We start from the raw sequence: 21,622 nt of genomic DNA on the forward strand, positions 1-21,622 counted from the left end.
GAAGATTCGTTGGAGACGTGAAGAATGGCCATGTGACTTTTCGCTAATAATTATCAAATAATTTGGCAGTGGTAGGAAGGTTTAGCACTCTGAATCAGCGTTTCCAGACCTTGCTAGCTCTAAAACATCTGAGGGGGAGACCGTACGGACAGTGACATTTATTGGCAAGTTTCAGGACACCGCCTTGACCACAGCCCTGTGGGGAAAGTATCACTACCTCTCCCAGCTACAGATGCAGCGGATTCTCAGAGAAGTTTAGTGGCTTGTTCCAAAGTCACACGGTACACGCACATGTGTTGCACACAGGATCTGAAGGCAGCCTGTCTGTTGCCAGATGGCGTGTTTTCACAATCACCACGGTGTTTATACACACCCCTGTCCTTCCAGAGCCCAGCTGGCACATCTACGATCTCTAGATTCTTCCAGCAAGGCACTGGATCCTAAAATTTCTCCCAAAATTCATCTAGAAACTCTCTAAATCATCATGGGGGACGGGAAGAGGGCAGAAGATTATCCATCAGTCTCCATTTCGATATAGTGAAACTTGAGTATTACATTCTCTTCCATTTATTCTCACTAGAATTTTGCCCTGAGAAACTTTGACAACAACCCCCACCCCATCATCAACAACGGGCAGGTATCACCATCGTGAGCCACGGGCTGGTGAAAAGAGGCGCTCCATCCAGTTTCACTAAACGCTGCTCACAAACGAGTACAGTATTCTACCTCTGAGGTTTTTTTTCTCATTCTTTTTTAACTGAAGACTTAAAAGCCTACATAAAATAGTAACTGGGAGCTTAAAAAAACATGTAAAATACCATATAATCAAGATTGTTTAAATGTATAAAACTGTCAAGTAGATTATCCTTTATGCAATTCAAATGAGCCTTTGGGAAACAGAATTAACTGAGGGCAAACAAGAGCTTAACTTTAAAAGACAAAGAGTTGGCTTATATCAAGTTGACACTTCCAGATAAGATACCGCATTATACCAGGTTACACTCGCAATAATAATTTTTGATTGGCATATCATTTGCCACTAACTACTGCCTGGCTGCCACCAAGCACATGCAACATACTATAAACTGTTTTGAGAGATGTCTTTGTATTGTTCAATATTTATAGGGTGTGTTATTTTATAAATGCTCGAGCTGGCATACGTTAAAAAAAAAAAAGACATTAAAACATCTCGGATCAAAACGATCTCCTTTGCCTTACAAAAGAAGTGCTCTCTACAGACAGGTGACGATTCCGTTCAGACATCTTCACACCAAGGCTGAGTAAATGTTCAGCGGTAAAAACAGAATTGCTTTGTTCAGCTGCACAAACAGATTTCGACATCGCCTCTATTTGCGTATTCCTGAATATCCTCTTTCAGATCCCACTTTTATGGGGGAGCAAAATCAATTTTCTTTGGGACAAAAAAGTGAGATCTGGTCTAATGATTTTAATCTTTTAAATAAACATGAACTGAACTTGGAGCACAAGCTTTTCCCTTAAGAAAAGATCTTTGTTGTTCAGAAAGATCTCTTTCAACCTATGAACATTAACGCCAGCCACAATCTAACCTGGGGGAGGGGGGGGAGGGAATGGAAAAATCTGTATTTCTACCAATGTTCTTTTTTAAAAGAAATGGCGAATACTAAAAACACACACACACACAGGCACAAACACACAAACCCTTGCCACCAAATGATCCTGCCTCACACAAACTGATGTTAAGTTTAATTTTTGAAGCAAATTAGGTTCCCCAATTCAATTTTAAACAAATAGAAAATGAGAAACAGAAAACTGTAACATAAAACTTTTATTGCTACTTTGCTAAAAAAGCACACTCATGTTTATGAAATAGAGTCTCCCTTAGCCTCCAAAGGGGAATTATTCTGAAATTCGGCAATACGTCAGCATCCTCGCAAACACCAGCCCCGTGCAGCATTTCCAGGCCTGTCTCAGCCCTGCTAATAGTTATTGTTTGTACAACTGTAACCAAGTACATTACCAACCAGTTGTTCAATCTATATAAATTTAAGAAACACACATTGCCAAGGAGTGACTCATATATCAGTCTATTATATGCTACAGGGCTGACTGTATTAACAAATCACTCTGCCTACAGCTGAAGTATAGAAGCTATATACAGAGCAGAGGTTATTGTCTAATTTAAATCTTGGCTCGCTTCCCAGTGCTGTACAAGATTCCAATTTGTGGAAATGTTGCTCTTTGCTACTGCCAGAAAGGCTGCAGAAAATGGTATTGGGAGCCTTCCAGAAATATGTCTGCAAAATGCCAATCAACAAGTCACTAAAGATTAACAGTAGGACTGTACCAAATTAATTTAAATTATAGAAACATACGGCTAGGATGTTTGCTTTGCACTTAAGACAACACCTTCCTCACAAAGAGCTGGGTTTGCTCCACGGTAGAAAATAATATCCCAACGTTCGGATTCCTGCAAACTGTGAACATCAGCTAATGAATTCGGAGGTAGATGTCCTTGCAGAGCCAATTCTTTGGAGTGTTCAGGGTCTTATCTTTAATATATTCAAAACATATGGGGAAATACTTTTTATACCAAGGGTGGTTTTCTCCTACAAAGATATAAAGAAAAAATCAACATAATTCAGTGACCGAAAACAATTTGCTCTGTAATGTGAAGAAAATTCTGGCCTTATTGAGATTCGCCGTAGAACCCGGAGGATGATGCGATCTATTGCACGTTATTCCCAATCCTAAAAGACGACAGTGGGCTAAGAATTTAATATATAGCCAAGAGAAATTCACCAATTATATGGCCAAATCGTGAAAATCAAAAGACAACACAATTTATACCCCGCCAGCTGCTCTCAATATGTATTACATTCATGCTGCCTCCCCATTATTTTCATGGGAATCTTTAATATATACAATCATGTCATCAACCAAAAGGGGGGAAATCAATGGCACTTCAAGCCGTAGCTACACATTAGTGTATGCTGTATTTCAACTGAATAGGAAGGGAACTGTTTTATGTTTCTCTCCACTGCTTTTCTATTATTGCCTAGCTAATGGAAATACATCAAACAAATGTTCTACAAGAGCAATAAATATTAAAGTTGACCTATCCATCTGGGAGAAATGAGAACAATACTGCTCACTTTTAGCCCAAATATGACACTGATAAATGGAGCGATGAGATTCCATCACACTTTCAACAACCTGGGCTGGAGCCCCCGCGTGATCCTGGTACCAGCAATTTTCTTCATTCATCTTCATTAGGCAGTCACTTGACCTGCCTCCCAACATCCCTGTCAAATCAGAACCTTTGGGGGGCTTGTTGTACTTTCTAACAATGTAGCCTAAACGTGCTCTTCAGTTTTTTTTTTTTTTAAACCCAGAAGAAGGCCCTCAATGAGCATGAAAGAGGGTGCGAACAATTCCTCTGGATGCAAAGAGACATCAAACGTTACTTATGATTAAAAGGGAAACCACGGTGCAAGACAGGTCCGTGCAGCCCCCTGCTCGCCAGCGCACCGCCAGGGTGGCAGGGGAGGCCTCCGAGGGGGCTGACGAGCACCCCCTGAGCCGGGGGTGGGGGGGGTGGGGGGAAGACAATTAGGTATTCAAATGAAGGATATATGCGGGCCTTATCACAGATGTAGAAATGCTTCCCATTTCCTTCCTCAATCACAGTTTCAAGTGAGCTGGAACAAGAAAGGAGGGCATTCTTACCCTAACACAATGAGCGGGTTTCATCACATTAGCAGTTTTACATTACAGCCCCATTATTTTCTATTTCAACGGCATAATAAGAGAGGTGCTGATTTGATTATTCCGTAATAGTGAAAATGAATACCGATGCAATAGAAAATTGCTATTATAACACAAAGCTACTAATATGATTCACAAGACCCCCTGGAAATTAGGTTTTATAACTCTGATCACAGGGGAAAAATTAGAAAGCCAGTAGGCAAGAAGGGAATTAGGTGCTCCCTCACCAGTCTTAGCAATGCGGGCACCTGCTCATACGAAGCCAGGCGGCATTTACATCGAACGACATCCAAAGCCCAGTCCTTGTGAATTATCTGAGAGGTATTCCTTTCGTTTTCCTTTACAGCATGTGCTCCAAAGACTCACAGCGTTAGCTAAGCCATGTTCGAGGGTAGTATTAATGCACCACTTTCTGATTCAAAGACAGCCATAAATGACAGAATGCTACGGTAAGTATGAAGGATCCATCACTCCTGGAACCAGATCGTTGGGACCAGGCGGATTCCAAAAATCCACAATAAACAGAATGATGAAACAAAACTGCCTGAAGGATTCTGGTCAAAGGCCCCTCTTCTCTCCCTGCCCTCCACCCTAAATAAAAAGGACATACGCCTCGTGATGATTTCTAAACCAATCTCCTCCCTCACAGTCTTGGAAGGATCCAAGACCCATGTCAGGATATGCACACCTGCACCTGAGGTCTTACCAAGCTGAAATTACACTTTCCCTAGCGCTTCAAATGCAGACCTGCCTGGGCAGGTAGAGGTCATGAGCAGAGAAGCTGCTGGACGACATCCCAGCATCCCCCCAGGTACGAGGTAAAGATGGAAGGCCCTTCACAAAAGCTCTTCCCAAGTCAGTTCTTTCTCAGTTTCTGAGGGTGTATGAGATGTCTAAGACAAGTGGAAACCATGGCAGGCATCAATCTTTGACTTAAACACAAGAGTCACACTGGCTCCAAAGTGACAACTGTGAATTGTGGCTTCTGGCTTAAGAAAGGATACGTTCATGTAGGCCAGAAGTATTCCACCTCTGCAAAGACAGGGCTTTCTAGAACTGCAGAAGGGTTTGCACGACATGGTTTCCTTCTCCCAATACAAGAGATTCTGCTCCATTTAAGAGACCTAAGAGAAGCAACTTGCTAACGTTCAGCTGGCGAGGGAAGCCAGGTCACATCAAATTTTATCCTGTATCTCCATACTCCCTTTGCCTGTTTAAACATCCGTTATTGGAGGAGACGGCACTACAACGAGAACAAAAACCGAAGATTATGTAAATAAAACAGGTACATCCCATGCACATCACCCGCTCAGCACAGGCCACGAAGTCCTGACGCAGCCCTGTCATCAACAAACTGCCAGCTAACTGACCGGTATTGGTCCTGCCTCAGCAGCACTGATCAGCACGAACCAATGGTACCACGCTGGAATGCTTCACAAAGAGTTCAGGAACATTTAAATGCTGCCAACTTTCTCAAGCAGGGCACCACAGAAGCATTTCCAAGAGTTGTGATGGCTGACGGTTACGCTCCTACTAGATATCAAGGGCTGATCTCCAAAACCCTCCACTCACTGCCACTGCGTTTTGCTTTCACGCTTCCCTTTTAGAATAATCCACGTGCCAATGTGTCTCAATAACAGTATTTGCCGAGCCCCTTCTGTACACTAGGCATTGTGCTAATCACCTCCCATTACCTAATTTACCCTTTACCACTATCTTAGGAGGTGGAACTGTCGTATTTCACAAAATCTAAGACACCGTTGTTATAAGAAAAAAACCCAACTGAAGACATGTTACAATGTGAAAAAAAGTGTGTGCCTTAGTCAATGAAATATGGTATTATTATTATGATTATTATCATCATTATCATCATTGCTATTCTCATTTGTAGCTAAGGCTCAGAGCTCAAAGCTCAGAGAGGTTAAGTAACCTGTCTACAATCACACACAAAGAAAATCTGCGCTCAAACTAAGCAACTAAGGTTGGATTCTGACATCTTAAATTCTAAATGAGTAGTCTCCAGTTATTTTTATCACATGCCTCTACTAAAGACACTCATATAAATAATAATAATAGCTATTTATTATTACCTGCCATTGTGCCAAACACAGTCCAAAGCCCTATCTATGTGGTAACTCATTAATTTGTCACAACCACCTAGGAGACAGGTACTGTCTTTATAACCATTCTACAGAAGAACAAATTGAGTGCCTTACATGGTGATGCAGACACATGGGCTCCACAGTGCACACTCTTGTGAGCCACTGTATGGTCTCTCTAAAAAATGGGCATCCACCCCAACATATGCTGATCTGTTTATAAATTCTATACACAATTGCTATCATCTGACAAATTATGCATATTTCAAAATATCAAGTATTGTAATATTTGAAAATACAGAATTACTAATATTTTCTCCAGTCATAAAGGTCACTCCCTGCACTCTGGGTACCATATTGGGGAAACCACTGCCCCAAGCCACTAATCTAGAGTCCTTTTGACAACCTCACCTATTTGGAATAATCTGTAAGAAACAATCATGCCACCAGCTACGGCTCCCTCAGCTTTCCTTCCTGGGGTAGAATGGACTCTTCTCAACTGAAATCCTACAATTACTTGAGGAAGGAAGCAACAGAAAATGGAAGGAGAATATTGCACTTGACTGTCATTTCAATACCCACCAAATAAAATTTGGGCCATATCAATAAGGGAGAGGAGGAAACCATCTCCCAGGTGGTTTGTCAATACATGGTATCCTGAGACACTGCAACTCCATTTCTTCCTGAAAGTTCTTTCCAACCCTCCAACAGGACAAAAAATTAAGCATCTCTTGAGTGCCCGCTGTTTGCCAGCCCATGTGCAGTATCAGGAGCACAAAAATAAAAGCGACAATCATTCAGGAACAAGATTTCACAGTAAAAACTAGGAGGAAAAAAAAAAATCTAACATTGGTGGAAAAAGCCCCACTCTTCCATGCTTCAAGCTTAATTCTTATTTCTAAAATATTGTCCCTTATACATTAGCCAGAAAGCCGGTTTCCAGTAAGATAAGCAGCAATAAATACGATGCAAGTCAAACCTACAAGAACAGATCTTCAAGAAAAGGAAACAATTCTCAGATCCATGCTGCCATGTTTAATGAAAAGCAGTGAGGTTTCTAAGAAAATCTTTAGTATTGAAGTTTGACCAAATAAATTAATTGCACTGTAGTCAAAATGAAGAACTTTCCAAAGAGCTCTCAAATGTGGCTTTTTAACAAAACTAAGAGCGGAGGAAGTATTTTACAATCATTGCAAAAGACATTTTTTTGAGAAGCTGAAGAGTTCCATGATACCCTACTGAAGACTAATCTTAGTAACTCAGTTTCTGGGAATTTGAAAACACTGTCAAACAATATTGTTTCTTACATTAAGTAAAACATTGGCTTGCTGGTAAAATACTAATACTACTAATAAAAATAACAATGCATTTTTTCATATTACTTTAAATAGGACTGGCAAACCTTTTCTTAAAGGACCAGGTCATCAATATTAACATTTTAGGCTCTGTGAGCCATCCATTCTGCCTGATGTAGCATGAAAGCAACCACAGAAGACATAGATGAATGAGCATGCTGCATTCCAATAAAACTTTATTGACAAAAACAGGCAAACTAGCCCATGAGCCCTAGTTGGCTGACCCATGGTTTAAACCATTATTTGTAGCTAGTTTCTTTTAAAGATTAATGTTTACCAGGCTCTTTACATCATAAAAATTATGTTTGTTCATTAAAAAAATTCGGAAAGTAGGAAAATGCAGGATGAAAAAAGAACTCTGGACTATGACGTCAAAGGGCAAGGTTCCACATGAGCTATGTGAATCCAGGCTAGTGACCAACCATCTCAAAGTACCAGTGTCCTCACTTAGGAAATCGAGACGATGACCATCCTGACTTTGTGTCATTCACAGTGAGGACCAGACAAGTGAAGGTGTGCAAAGCATAACCCCAAACTTGCCCTATCACAACTACTGCTATCAATTTTCTTCTAACTTAACTCTTACTACATTAAAAAACACCCAGCCTAATGCCAACATAACTAAGCAGGGATGTACTCAGATGCAAAGAACAAGCAAATGAAAACAGTAAAAGCACGGAGGGAGGGGGCTAATTCTGGCCTTAGTTTCCAAATTAAAATAAAAGTTGAAACTCCTAAAGTTTTACAGAAGAGAGAGGCAACAGAAAATAATAGTTAATGTGTAAACTGCATCGATAGGTTTTCTAGAGAAAATTCCATACAATTTGTTTTTCCCGCACTCCCAAAGAAAACATAAAAAGTAAATGAAAAGAGCTGCTGTTGTACAACAGGACTTGAACCAAAGGTTGTGTTCGGTGGAACAGCCCAAAACGATACTCTAAGAACAAACGTGCCCAACAATTACCCATCGCTCCAAAGTCGGCTTTGTTGTTTTTCAAATCAAGTGGTCATAGGCTGGTATTTGTTCCCCAACAGAATCACCACTTTCCTATTCACTACAGCATGAGATGAGATAGTTAACAAATAACAGGTCGGGAAAATACAGGGTAAGTAGTTTCTTCTAGCAAAATTGAACATGAGGGCAGCGTAGGCCAACCGAGTTGTGCAATAATTTTTATTGTTGGGAAACAATGAAAAAGTACCTTCCCTTAAGAAGCTCACGTTCTAAAATGGGGTGCATGAGGAAAGGTCTATGTGCCCATGGGCCCCGCAGACACACGTGAGCTGGAGGGCCCAGGTAGCTCTACTCTCTCTCTTGCTCACATGCCAATACTTCAAAGCCCAGGGGAGATCTGCAGAAGGGAAGAGATGTGGTTTGCTTCAGCGAGGGAATAAAGGAGAATAAAGGGAATAAACGTCTCCTGAGATGGCCGAGCGGGGAATCAGGCATGAAAGACAGAAAGGCAAGGCGAGAGCCTCGATCTAGGGAAATGGGAAGAGGAGATGAGAGCAGTCCAAGAGAACAGCAGTCCCTGGTGATGTACTAAAAGATGTAAAACCTTTGAAGAAACAGGACAGTGAAGATCAGGTAAGGAGGGCAATATATGGGAAAGAAAAGGCCCGGATAGGAATCTCTGCATCTTACCGCTAAAATGACAGTAGCCATTTTAGTCAATGCGGGTAAGGTATAATGATTAATAGATGCCACCAAAAGTTCTGATTTTATTAATCTCTCAAACAATAGTCATCTGGCTAATCTATTGCTTCAGAGGGATTACTTATTTGCTTGTTTCCTTAGCTACAATAAGTTCTGAATGCCAGGGTCTCCAAACTAAGCATTAAACAAATTGATTGATAATTTGGAAGCATGGGAATAATTACAGATTATGCTAGACAATACAACAAGATTGGGTTTTCATGAAGCTGATGACTGGATTTTGCCACAAAAAATCACTAACTGCTTTGGCGTCCAAAGAATGGCTTCATGGATAAGCCCCAAGTTCCTTCTGGAGAAGGCAAAACAGTCAAAAACATATTCGACGAGCTAATAACTTTATATCACAATAAAAATTCAGAATCTCCAGGAGGGTCTCAGTTTTTATCTAACCCTCTCTGAAACCTCAATGATAAATTTTACTAACTTAGCCCTGCATTGATACTTCTAGTCAAAATTACAAATACTATAGGAGAAGGGGCTTAGTACTAAACTCTTAGCGTATTTTATTTACATCCAAGAACTTTGGGAGCGGTGTACTTCAAACTTCTCATGCTAAAAACAATGCATAAAGTACTTCTTGCGTGCTCAAGCTCTAATACCCACGCACCCAAAGGTCTAGCTGCCAAAAGACAAGAACAAACAGAACAGATAAAGAGGAACATTTTCCCCAAGTCCAAGGTGAACAAAGAGGCTAGAACAAGAAAGTGAACAACCTCTCCCAGATAAGAATTCAAAACACAGAGCCATCAGTGCCTTCATCTCAACCCAACCCACACAAGTAATGTATCAACCTGGACGGTAGGCAGATTAGAGGCTTTATAAAGTGGCTGCTGTATACAGCTCGAGGGCTTCATGAATTTGTAGCTCTTCCTTTGAAGGAGGGTTTCTGGACAGTGGTATAACCACAGGCTCGTGGTGTGGCCAGCCACCTACCATAAGATGCTCATTACCATAAGCGTATTGGTCAGGTTCATAAAGTAACGAAGACCCTTTAGAAGCTAAGGACGAGGTACCAGAAAGAAGACTCTTATTGGGACGGGGGAGAGGGGTGGCTGGAGAGGCCGTCAATAACGAGATGCTATTTACAATCATTGCAAAGATTCAAAAACATGACTAAATCACATCTTAACACTCTCCTCCTTAGAACTCTGCCTTTCTTTAGAATGTCCTTCTAAATCTACTTCATCTATGAAGTGTTACCATTTATAATGTAGTATTGTTTGTGTCAAAGGTTATCATGGAGACTAAGTAGCTGGGAGTCCTAGTTAAGAGTCACCCAGAGAGATGTGAATTCTGCTCAGTGTTCAAAGCGTCCAAAGAAAAGTGGTCGCTCAGGGTGCCTGGGTGGCTCAGTCGGTTGGGCGGCCAACTTCGGCTCAGGTCATGATCTCACAGTTTGTGAGTTCGAGTCCCGCGTCAGGCTCTGTGCTGACAGCTCATAGCCTGGAGCCTGCTTCGGATTCTGTGTCTCCCGCTCTCTCTGATCCTCTCCTGCTCACACTCTGTGTCTCTATCTCAAAAATAAATAAACATTAAAAAACAGTTTAAAAAAAAAAGTGGTCACTGACCCTCAAGGTGATGAGTCCCATACACTCATCTTTATTGTTAAAATGTGTGGTGTGAGGCATCCCACTACCATGGCAGACAGACACCTGGGATGCATACGAAACATTTTCAGAGTTGTGGACTGAAGGTGATAGTTTCCCAAAGAATCCATTTTACTCCAAGAGTGGGGAGATGGGGCGCCTGGGTGGCTCTATCGGTTAAGTGTCTGACTTCGGCTCAGGTCATGATCTCGCAACTGGTGGGTTCGAGCCCCGGGTCGGGCTCTGTGCTGACAGCTCGGAGCCTGGAGCCTGCTTTGGATTCTGTGTCTCCCTCTCTCTCTGCCCCTCCCCTGATCACACTCTGTGTCTCTCTCTCAAAAATACATAAACATTAAAAAATTTTTTAAAAAATACAGAGTGTGGAAAGAAAGGGAAGCACGACTTGTGTATTATAGCAAACACAGAGACGCTACATACAAGAGTGCAAAATCTGCATTAAAAAAATAAAACAAAGAACTTTGAAGAGTTGCTGCAAGAAGCTGAGTGACTTTGAAGAATATGAGTTCTTTACCTTCTTCACCATCAGGGGAGCTTCTGTGATAAAAGTCAGGAAAGTGAATCTTTCAGAAGTCACTGACGTCTTCATTTCAACATTTATGCTCAATTGTTTGCACATACTGTAGTAAGCAAAAGAAACCACAAACAAGGAAAAGAAATAGTGACGATAATATGATGTCAAAGACCATTTTTAAGGAAAATGATATACACTCAGTGTGTCCATGTTAATGGAGCAAAGGAATGCCACCGATAGCCCAAGAGATGAGTTTGTCCAGAACCGGTACTGAAGTCTAGAAGTCATACCCTAAGACATGAAATACATCAGACTTTTCACAGTTTATCTATGATCTTAATTACACTTTACGAGGGCTAACACTATCTTCACTTTCCCTCTTTTCTTTTGGTATCTAGGTTATATTATTTGAAAATAATGACTTCTAATCATGCTGCATGGCAGAAGAAAAGCCCAGGAAAGAGTGAAAGTCAATCCGATGATTCAACTATGTCCCAACCAAGCTATGGCGTTTGCGTACCTACAGCAACATTGTAAGTTTCAGGTTGGTTACAGAACATGTTAAATATTTGATCAAAAATATTGAGCGCTTTTGACGAAGCACTGTGAGCAAAGAAATATGCCATGAAAGCAGAACTCCTCTAGGTTTCCATTATATAAGAAGTTTCCCTTTGATTTAATTAGGGAAATAAGCAAGCCCACAAATATCTGGAAACATTATTATGGCGACTGATTTGGACAAGATGTCTAGCACCGATGGGTTCCGGGTGGGAGTGCAGACAGACTAGCATAGCCACTCTGGAAAACAGTTCACCATGACCTACTCAAGCCAGTGACCCTACCTGAAAGCCCAGAAGTTCTACCCCTCAGTAAACAGATGAAAGGGACTCCTGCATGTTGCACTGGGGCACGGACACTCGCATGTTTGCAGGGACGTTTGTTCCTAATGGCAGGATGTTCAGAACAAACCAAGTGTCCCCTCACAGTAGTGGTATCTTCATACAAGGGAATCCTACAGAGCAGTGAAAGCCAAAGAAGTGCAGCCAGGTGCATCAAATAAGAGTGTGACAATAATAATATTGAGGGGGACATGGCAAGTCACAGAAGAAGAGGCACGTTACAACTGTACTGCTACAGAGATGAGAAGTAGGTAAACCCAGACAGTATATAGTTGAGGGATCACTAGGCATCTGGTAAAACCATCAGGAAAAACAAGGGAATGAGAAATGTAAAATTCAGGAGGGTGACCACCTCTCGGGGTGGGGATGGGGGAAGCTGCAACAGAAAAGGCCCCCTTAGGGGGCTTCAAAATCCCTGACAACTTCCAATTCATTTGGGTGTTGGGTAAACAGGTGATCATTTTATTATTCTTTAAATGTTCTCATTAAGTGTACTTTTATGTATAAAATGCATTTCATTGTTTAAGTCCACATGGGTAGTTCTATATACATGTATATATCACATATGTAACAATTCAGAGGCTTAAAATGCAACCCAAGAGTGGACAAGCCCAAATCTGTGGCATCCTAACAATAAAAGATGATTGTTACTGATGAGAGAATTCAAAAAAGAAGCGTTAGGGTACGGCCAAAAATCCTGGTTGCTGTGATGTTCCTTCAACCCAGGACAACCAAGTTCAGGAAAGTTCCACTTTGTGTATCTTTCTTCTGAGCTGCAAGTATGAATAAATGTTTACTTAGAATTATCTCTATAACTATGCTTGAAGCCAACGTTGCAAGGGAAGCTATTTATATAGCCTCATCATTGGTTTGAATGCTTATCATTGCAGTTTTATTACAAAGAACATCTAAAAGATTTCTTTCCAAGCTAAGAAAAAAAAAAAAAAAAAAAAAACCCAGCACTATAATAAGGTATCTTACATTAGTGGGTAAAAATACTCCGTTTAGAGAACATAATATAATTAGTTTCTATTCCTAGTCTGTCAGTGTGCACTGGTAACCTCTGACAACTATACATGAACCTTTTAATTAGTGTGTTATCTTTGGTGCAATTAATAACTTGTACTTCATGTTATAGGCAAATTAAAGTTTTCCCACTAAAGCCAAATTCTTCACTTAGTCCTGAAAGTGTTTTGCCAGCTAAATGCAATTTTAACATTCAGATCTCTTGCTCCCAAAACACAGAAGCCATTTTTTCCCAAAGCTCGACAGCTTTATGCTATCAACGTTCTTTCAAATATTTTACCTAAGACAGAGAATCTCATATTAAATTCAATTTCACACTTGCCAATCACACACACCCACGCACAGTTCCTCCAGATGATGCGGTGTGGCCGAATGTGCACGTGTGTGTGTGTATACGTGGGCACACACAGCACACATAATGCTTAGATACACAGAAACAGTAACTGCTGGGTACTCGTCAAACAGACAGATTTTTAGCATATACCACATCGTTACACACTGAACATGATGATTGATAGCAGCAGTTCTATTAATTAACCTTTAAATGTGAATTGACAAGTCCAAAGTCTAAGGTCCACAGATGGTTCCCAAGCTCGTGCCATAACGGTGAGTCAGGGTATTTCCAAGGACCCCTCCGTTCTCCCCTCCCAGAAACCAGAGATACCTGCAATTAGTTACAGCGAGGAAGGAGCTTCTAAGTACAAAATCCGCTATATTCCTCCAGTCCCTGGAAACCCACCTCCTCCTCCTCCTCTGTGCCTCAGAAAACATACTTGCATTTCCAAGAGAAAGAACAAAGATACAAGCCTTGGTTTAAAAAAAAAAAAAAAAGATGCCACTTACAAGATAAAATGCAAGGTTCTTTTTTACTTGTCTTTCCCCTTTCTGTTATGACAACCTTAGATAATCTTAAAATGTTTGTGTCCATAAAGTGATGCATGGGACAGAAAGATGAAAACAGAGAAAGGAATAAAAGTCTTTAGCATGAGGGCCTTAAAGATCTAACGTAGGTATGCTGAGCAGAAATATATATAAAAACATTTATATTAGAAGAAAATAAAAATGGCTTTAGTAATGCTGGCTTTAAATTGAAAATAGCTATTTGAACTCGTGACCTTAACAAAAAATTATCTTTTCAGCTCTCTCCTTAAAATGACCTAATGGAGAAGTCATTTCTTCCTTCCAGAAGCACTTGAGTGGAACAGTAGCCAAACTCTGGACTCTAATACTATTCTCTACTAAAAAGAATCAGAGCTCCTTGGAGAATAGCGGATTCCAAGTGTTGGAACAGAAGAAAATCAAGATTGACTGGAACTTCTTGTGGTTCTCAGAAAACAAAAATGCTTTCAGGAATGCCTGGGGGTGATGCAGACAGGGCCAAGGAGGAAGCCCCACAGGTCTCCCTGTGACCATTTGAGAAGGAGTGTAAGTAAACAGAGCAAGTGCGTCTTCTAAAAGCTCTGAGTTCAGGGTACTAAAATAGAAAACTTAATGTAAAGTATACCAAAAAGGTTATTTGCAACACAAAAGAAGAGTGAGGATAAGAAAGTATTTTAAAATAAATTTCAATTGGTGGTGAAGGAGTAAGAGATTTGGAGTGTTGTTTCTTCTATAAAGCATTTGTTTCTTTACAAAGTATAGACCTGCATTTTTCATTATGTTGTGTTTATACAAAAGAACGAATACGAGAACTCTGAGTAACCCAAATACTTCCAGAAAAGTAAGATATATTCTGAGAAAACATGAAGGATCCCACCAACAGTTGAAAGACTGATCTTTAAAAAGTCAGGAAGTTTGAGAACTCTTAACCCATACTCTCATGACTTAAAAATTTAGTGTACTTGGGGCGCCTGGGTGGCTCAGTTGGTTGAGCGTCTGACGTTTGGTTTCGGCTCGGGCCATGAGATCGAGCCCCGCTTCGGGCTCCGTGCTGACAGTGTGGAGCCTGCTTAGGATTCTCTCTCTCTGCCCCTCTCCTGCTCACACACATTCTCTCTCAATAAATAAATAAGCATCAAAGAAACAATTTAGTGTACTTAAAAATAAATTCTTCAGTATAAAATCCCATTTGACTTTATCATTTCAAAGAATCCTTAAAAGCAAGCAACACAGTAACTAACTGGATAAACACAGAACTCCTGAGGGAGGCAGCAGAGCACACAGGAGAAACAAACGTGGAATCAGATATTCCAGGTTCAAACACCACTTTGCCTATTTCCCAGTTTACAAAACCGTTAATGCCTGCCCTGCCTCCCTCTCAGAGAAAACGAGAGGATCAAATGTGAAATAATGTGTTTAAAGTGACACTCCCTGTGGCGTCTATCTGTTTGACTGTATTTGTTGGTTCATCTTTAAGACAGTTTGACCATGAAAAGAATAAGATATTTTTCTATTACCACATTTCAGAAATCAGGACTCATTCTGGAAAACATAAATATTAGCTCCAATTGATTCTCTTCTGACTGAATCAAAGAGCTAAAAATTTGCCTCAGAAACAGTTGCTAAAGTGCCAGGAAGGTTCTAGAAGGAAACACTACACAGCTGACAGACTGTGGTCAACCTCCTCAAAGTGATTCCAATTCCAAATGTTTTATGATCCAGAACTTTACTCCAGGGATATTCCAACCAACATGAACCTCTGTTTTCTATTTACCCAGAGCATATTTACTGCTCAGTATGCCCATTTATACAACATATGCCAGGTGCTATCATGTGCTGAAGATGTGGATAGCAACAAAAGAGAACAAGGTCCCTGAGCCTGACAAGTGGTGACAGGCAGAGGCAGAGGACAATCGGTAAGAACTGCAGAGGAAGGAAATACAGCAAGATTATATTACTTAAACTGAGTTGGTAGAAGGATGCTTTCGAAAGGGGAATAGGAAAGGCTCCCTGGAGGAGGTGACACTTTGAGCTGAGACATATACAACAAGGAGACAGCCTTAACCAAGAGCTGGGGAAAGAATTCCTTGCAGAAGAAAGAAACAGTATAAAAGCCCTGAGTTAAGAATGAATGTGCCTGAGAGAGGGAAGGGAAGCAAAGGGGAAGGGAAGGGAAAGGAGGGGAGAGGGCAGGGGGAGGGGAAGGGAAGGGAAGAGAGAAAAAAGCAAGCAAGGAAAGCAGGGAAACTAAGATGGCTTCAGCAAAGTGAATGCCAGTGAATATTATGACTTGAGCTCAGAAGGACAGGAAGGAAGGCACTAAAGAACATAATATAAGCAAGGTAAGCAAAAAGAATAAATAATACCACTCTTAACATCCAAAAGTTGATCAATTTTCTCTTTGCAATTCTAAACACTATGTAGGTACATAATATCATGTTGGGTACAACAGCAGTGGATCAAAAGGAAAGAATGGCTATAATACATATAGACAGCAACTGATTCTTCTAGGGGCTTAAGAAAATAGAGGTGGAGACACCCATACAAAAGGTTGAATAAATCACAGCCTTACTCAATAAACACTGCTAGGGACATAAGCTGTAGAAAAAGCAACTGGTTCTCCATTTTCACTCACGCCCACTGACAGCCATCATTACCAGTAACCTTCCAAGCAATCAGATGTATGTATATGTATGTATGTATGTATGTATGTATGTATACACACACACACACACACACACACACACACACACACACACACAATGTTACCTGTGTCCTACAAACATTCTGTGTTATGATAACTGGAGATTTATAGTATATTTGCTACAGGATGATAAATAACCATCTCCTCTTTGTATGCTCAATGTACAGAAATATCTAGGACCACGCACATATTTCCCAAACATGCACATAACTGGAGCTGTTGCAGGAGTAAAGGCATGAGTGAAAATCACAGAAGCCTAGATGAGACAGAAATTGAAAATACAGTGAAAACAATTTCTCTTGTAGTTAAAATAGGATAATATATGCAAAGCTCCTAGCAGAGTACCTAGGATCCTATAAGGGTTCAGTAAATGTTAGTTCCTTCCCAAAATGAAAGGGACACAGTTTTCTTCTGCATTGCTTCTGCCCTAGTTCTAAAGCTAACTCTACTTAGTAAAAGGAGAGTACCCTAGAACTGCAATGGAAAGGCCAATCTAAAATTGAAAAATCTAAAATGCAGAACTTTCAAAATAAGCTCGCTACTTATTTGATTCACTAAAACTAGTTAGAAGAAGGGCAGGGAATTTACATATATTTTTCTAGATACTTTACATACATTAAACCTTGCAATGGAACTGAGGTGGATATTACAATCTCCTTCTGAAGAAATCATGGTTCGAAGATATTAAGTAATGTTAACGAAGGCACAAAGCCAATAAGTGGAAACTGTGGGAGTCAAACAGAAGGTTTTTAGGCTCCAAATTTAGGTGTTTTTCTGCCATATCAGATTGCCTCTCAGATATACAAATTTAACAAATTCCAAATGATTGGGACCTAAATAAATACATATATTTTAATGAAACACTTTATGTCTTCTTTTGTGTTTCTGGGTATCATTGCAACCATAAATCAAAGAGCCAGTGCTTTCTAATTTAACTCCGCATGACTGGTCTTCAGCAAGATCCCCGACTGATACTTAATCCCTAAACTACTCATAGCATGTGTCACTCACGTTTGGAGCAGTCATTTAAAAGAAGGGGAAACAGGTACCATTTTCACAGTATGGTTGTAAAGGCTGAGGTTAAGAACTGTTCTAGCAAGCTCAACAGAGCAGGAAACAGAAGACTCTAGAAGCCGATTAAGAGGATACGTATGCTGGAAGAAGACAAGTAGATTGAGAATCTAAGAACAGGTATTAATATGGGAGATACGAATTACGTGGAAGAGCCAAGCCCCAGAAAAAGAGAACGAGCATATACAATCTTAGAAAAGAACAAACTTTCATAAAGGGACACAAGATAATGCAGTCCCATGAAGGCAGAGTTTTGTCTTGTTTGGTCACACAGTAGATACTCACTAGGTATTGCTGGATACATAAATGAAGCAAATAGATAACTTAAAAGCATAGCTTTGAAGTTTATTTAAAAAAAAAAACAAAAAACTTTTAAGTGGGGAGAGGCGTGCCTGTGTCCCTGTCCTTGGTCCTGAATAATGGTGTTTGGTTAGATAGGATTGTTTCCTAATTCCAATTCACTGGTGTCCAGATTCTACTAGATTTTTCAGTTTGATTTTCCATCTTTGTGACATAAAGAAAAGAATCTGATTTTTTGAGCTGCAGAACAAATCATCCCCTGACTTCTGCTCTTAGTTTGCATTGCTGGCTGCACGTACTTTCAACACTTCTATCATGCTGTACTTATAAATATTTCCCCTACTCCCCTTGGGAAGTTGGGCGTTATGTGTTTCTCATCCTCCCCTGATGCTATACTTCAGTTTAAAAATAACAGTCATTATCACTCAATTATTCAGCGATCAAGTGTAACACCGGGTGCAAACAAAAGTTCTGACAACATTAAAACATGCCCTTGTTACTGCAAAGGATTTAAGAGCTTGGCATTCATGAAGCTAGTGATCATGTTACATTCAATTTGAAGGAGGTAAAACAAGACTAGCTTGAGCGTTTTGCCCTGGTAACTTCCTTCTTTTTGGTAGTAAGCATATCTATAGCAAACGATAGTAGTTAGCTTTCCATTTTCTTCATTTTCTCATTGACACAGTCAACATCTAGAATGGTTTTAAACTATTTTGGTTATTTTTATAATCCACCTTCTAAACCAGTAACTCTAAAACACCAACAGTACAATGCTTTGGGTTTTTCTCTTTTCTTTCTCATTTATTGTCCACGTATGTGCACGGGGAGCGTGTGTACACACGGGGGGTGTGTACACACACACCTCTATGTGCACAAACACAAATCCAGCACACACATACATGTGGGGGGAAAACCCTCAAAGAATTTCAGGACTGAAAGCGGCACCTGAGTTCATCTGGTCCAAACTCAGTATTGCAGATGATCTCAAATGTAAAATAACTTTCAAATTTCACACAGCTATGTAACATGGCCATGGAGAGGACAGTTAACAAAAATCAGCCAATCAATTAACACTAACACATTTAGATTAAAATAACATCTCATTTAACATTTTTATCCGTTTTCAAATTTCAGGAACTAGATCCACTTAGCCCTGTACAACACACTATACAAGAAAAATTATAATATTTTCCCATATAAAAATATAAAAATGAAAATTTATAATCGCAAGAGAAAGGGAACTGAAGGCATCACTTACACGCTTTTAGAAAAATCTATCTCATTCATCAGCAACAATGAAAAAGAAAGGCTGGCAATGGAGACAATTATACTTATTTTCCAAGAGACAGACAATTTGGGACATTTAAAGGTCTTTTTGCTATAACTGATATAAACTTTTCACTAAAATTTCGGACATTCCTTCTTTCTGATAATGTCAACATTACCAAAAGTAGCAAGAGACTGAAGAAACAAAACATATGCTAAACCATAAAGGTTCACCAATATAGATATATTTAAACATTTATATACTTATTGGCTTAACTCAGTTGGTTTACACATAAGTGTTTATCACAAACACCATGTAGACAGAGAGCAGATGAGTGGTTGGGGGTAAGCTGTACAAAGGGACACAGGAAACTTTTTCAGGTGACAGAAATGTTCTATGATTACGGTGGTGGTTGTTCACAACTCTATCAGAACTTATCAAACTACACACTTAAAATTGGCAAATTTTATCATGCGTAAATTATATCTCAATATATCTGAATTCCACTCCCCCCTGCAAAATCCCATACCCTGATGCCTCCTAAGAATAATTTCTATGGTGTACCTATCTAGAACACCATGTACACACAAATACTATGACCCAACGTAGGCTACAAAGCATGTATAAAGTAAATAGTGTTCTCCTAGAAAACCACACACACACACACACACACACACACACACACACACACACACTGTATGTTAAGGGATAATAAGTACAAAAATTAAGTTAGACACCATAATACAGAGCAGAAAACAGACTTCCCACCCCCTGTCCTAACTATCCCTTAATAATATTTACTGTAATTTAGGGCAGAATTGGGGGGATTTCCAGATCTTAACTCACTTTCTCTAGATACCCACCCCTCAAAGATTCTCTTGGTTTCCAGACACTTCGGTCTAGTCTCGATGCTCATAATTATTCTGACCAGGAAAGAGAAAGGCTCACCGTAATATACATGTGCCTCTGCCCCTACACTAGTAAGAGCCAGGCAGAGAAATAAATTCAAATACTGGAAGGAGAAAGATGTAGAGGTAAGCCAGGTTTGTTATGGCAAAATCTCTTCTTGCCCCCACTGATAACTCCCTTCTCCTTGGAGGTGCCCTGCCCCGGCCCCCAAGAGTGTCTATAAATAGAGAAGAGAAGAGAAAAGCACTAATAACGACTAATGTATCATAATTAAATAATTTATAAAGGATAAAATATTAGAGCCATGGGGAGCTCTGGAAGAACAGAGAGGCTACATGTGTCTTATGCACAAGTTCAGTATTTGAAAACCTAACTGTTCTCTACAGTGCCATCACACCACAAAAACTAACAAACTGGGGAATACCGTGATCTCTTCAATCAGAGTGAACGCACCAAGTCCACTTTGAAAGTATGCAGGAAAACCCAAAAGTAACAAAACATATCATTATATTTGAAGAATATAAACTAAGAGTCTGAAAACACTTGTACTTCATCCATCTGTGATCCCTCTTTCAAACCCCCAAGTAAAGGAGACACAGATTTCTGCTTCCAAAAAAATAGTTTTTTACAAACTGTATAATAATACATGTGCTTTCAATTTTATTTAATAAAAAGTAGGGCAAAGTAAAAAGCAGGTGCCTCTACAGATGGAGTATGCTAAACACGTGTAACCCCTCTGATAATTCTGAGTCCCCACCCCACCCCCTGCTTTTGGAATTTACAACAGCCCTAAAAGCCTGCATTTCAAATATTGCTAAATATTTAGAGTCTAAAAGGATGAGGTTCATTATTTTGCACAGTAACACATCTTCAAATAATATTTCAGGCTAGTTTTGAAGATCTGCAATTGATATCTTTTCCATATATACTTAACCTCCTACAGATTTATTTGATTCTCAATAATTACTATTCTCTGGTAAAAGGCATATGTTATTACAGTACACTGCACTCCCACAAGCTGTCCATTCAGTGTATTTTAATAAATCTCTGCCAGAGCTGTATAAATTTGATCCTGTTTAAATTTAATAAGGATCAGAATATATCAAAGCACAAATACCCATGGGAGAAATAGATATTTTGCATAGTTATTGAATGGCCTATTCAGGGATACAATATGTAAGACCCAGACCATCAACCTTGAATTAAAAAGAGAGATTAATGTGTTCAAAGCCGGCTACTTGTTAAATAACATATGAAATTAGTATTTAATAAAACATCTTCTCTATATTGCTGCTAATGGTATCAGTCCTAATACAGCTTTAATATCAATATTCCCACACAGAATTCTAATATTTACAAGAATTGTCAGCAACATATTTCTTAAATATCCACATTTACTCTGGTAAAAGGCAACCATGGCAATACTATATGGCACAGAGATGAAGAGTACCTTATAGGAATTTAGGATGCTTAGTGTTTGCCTGAAGAATAATATAAATTAAAGGAACAGCTACTTTACTTGATATATTTC

The 21,622-nt window shown here is 39.7% G+C and overlaps 1 protein-coding gene across 4 annotated transcripts in view; it reads right to left on the bottom strand.

Moving 5' to 3' along the window:
• The window catches only part of TOX3 (TOX high mobility group box family member 3), a 107,623-nt gene that overhangs the window by 55,650 nt on the left and 30,351 nt on the right, over nt 1-21,622 (bottom strand). The window lies entirely within an intron of this gene.

This window comes from Panthera onca, chromosome E2 (genome assembly GCF_046562875.1).
Source record: "Panthera onca isolate mPanOnc1 chromosome E2, mPanOnc1 haplotype 2, whole genome shotgun sequence".
NCBI lineage: Eukaryota > Metazoa > Chordata > Mammalia > Carnivora > Felidae > Panthera > Panthera onca.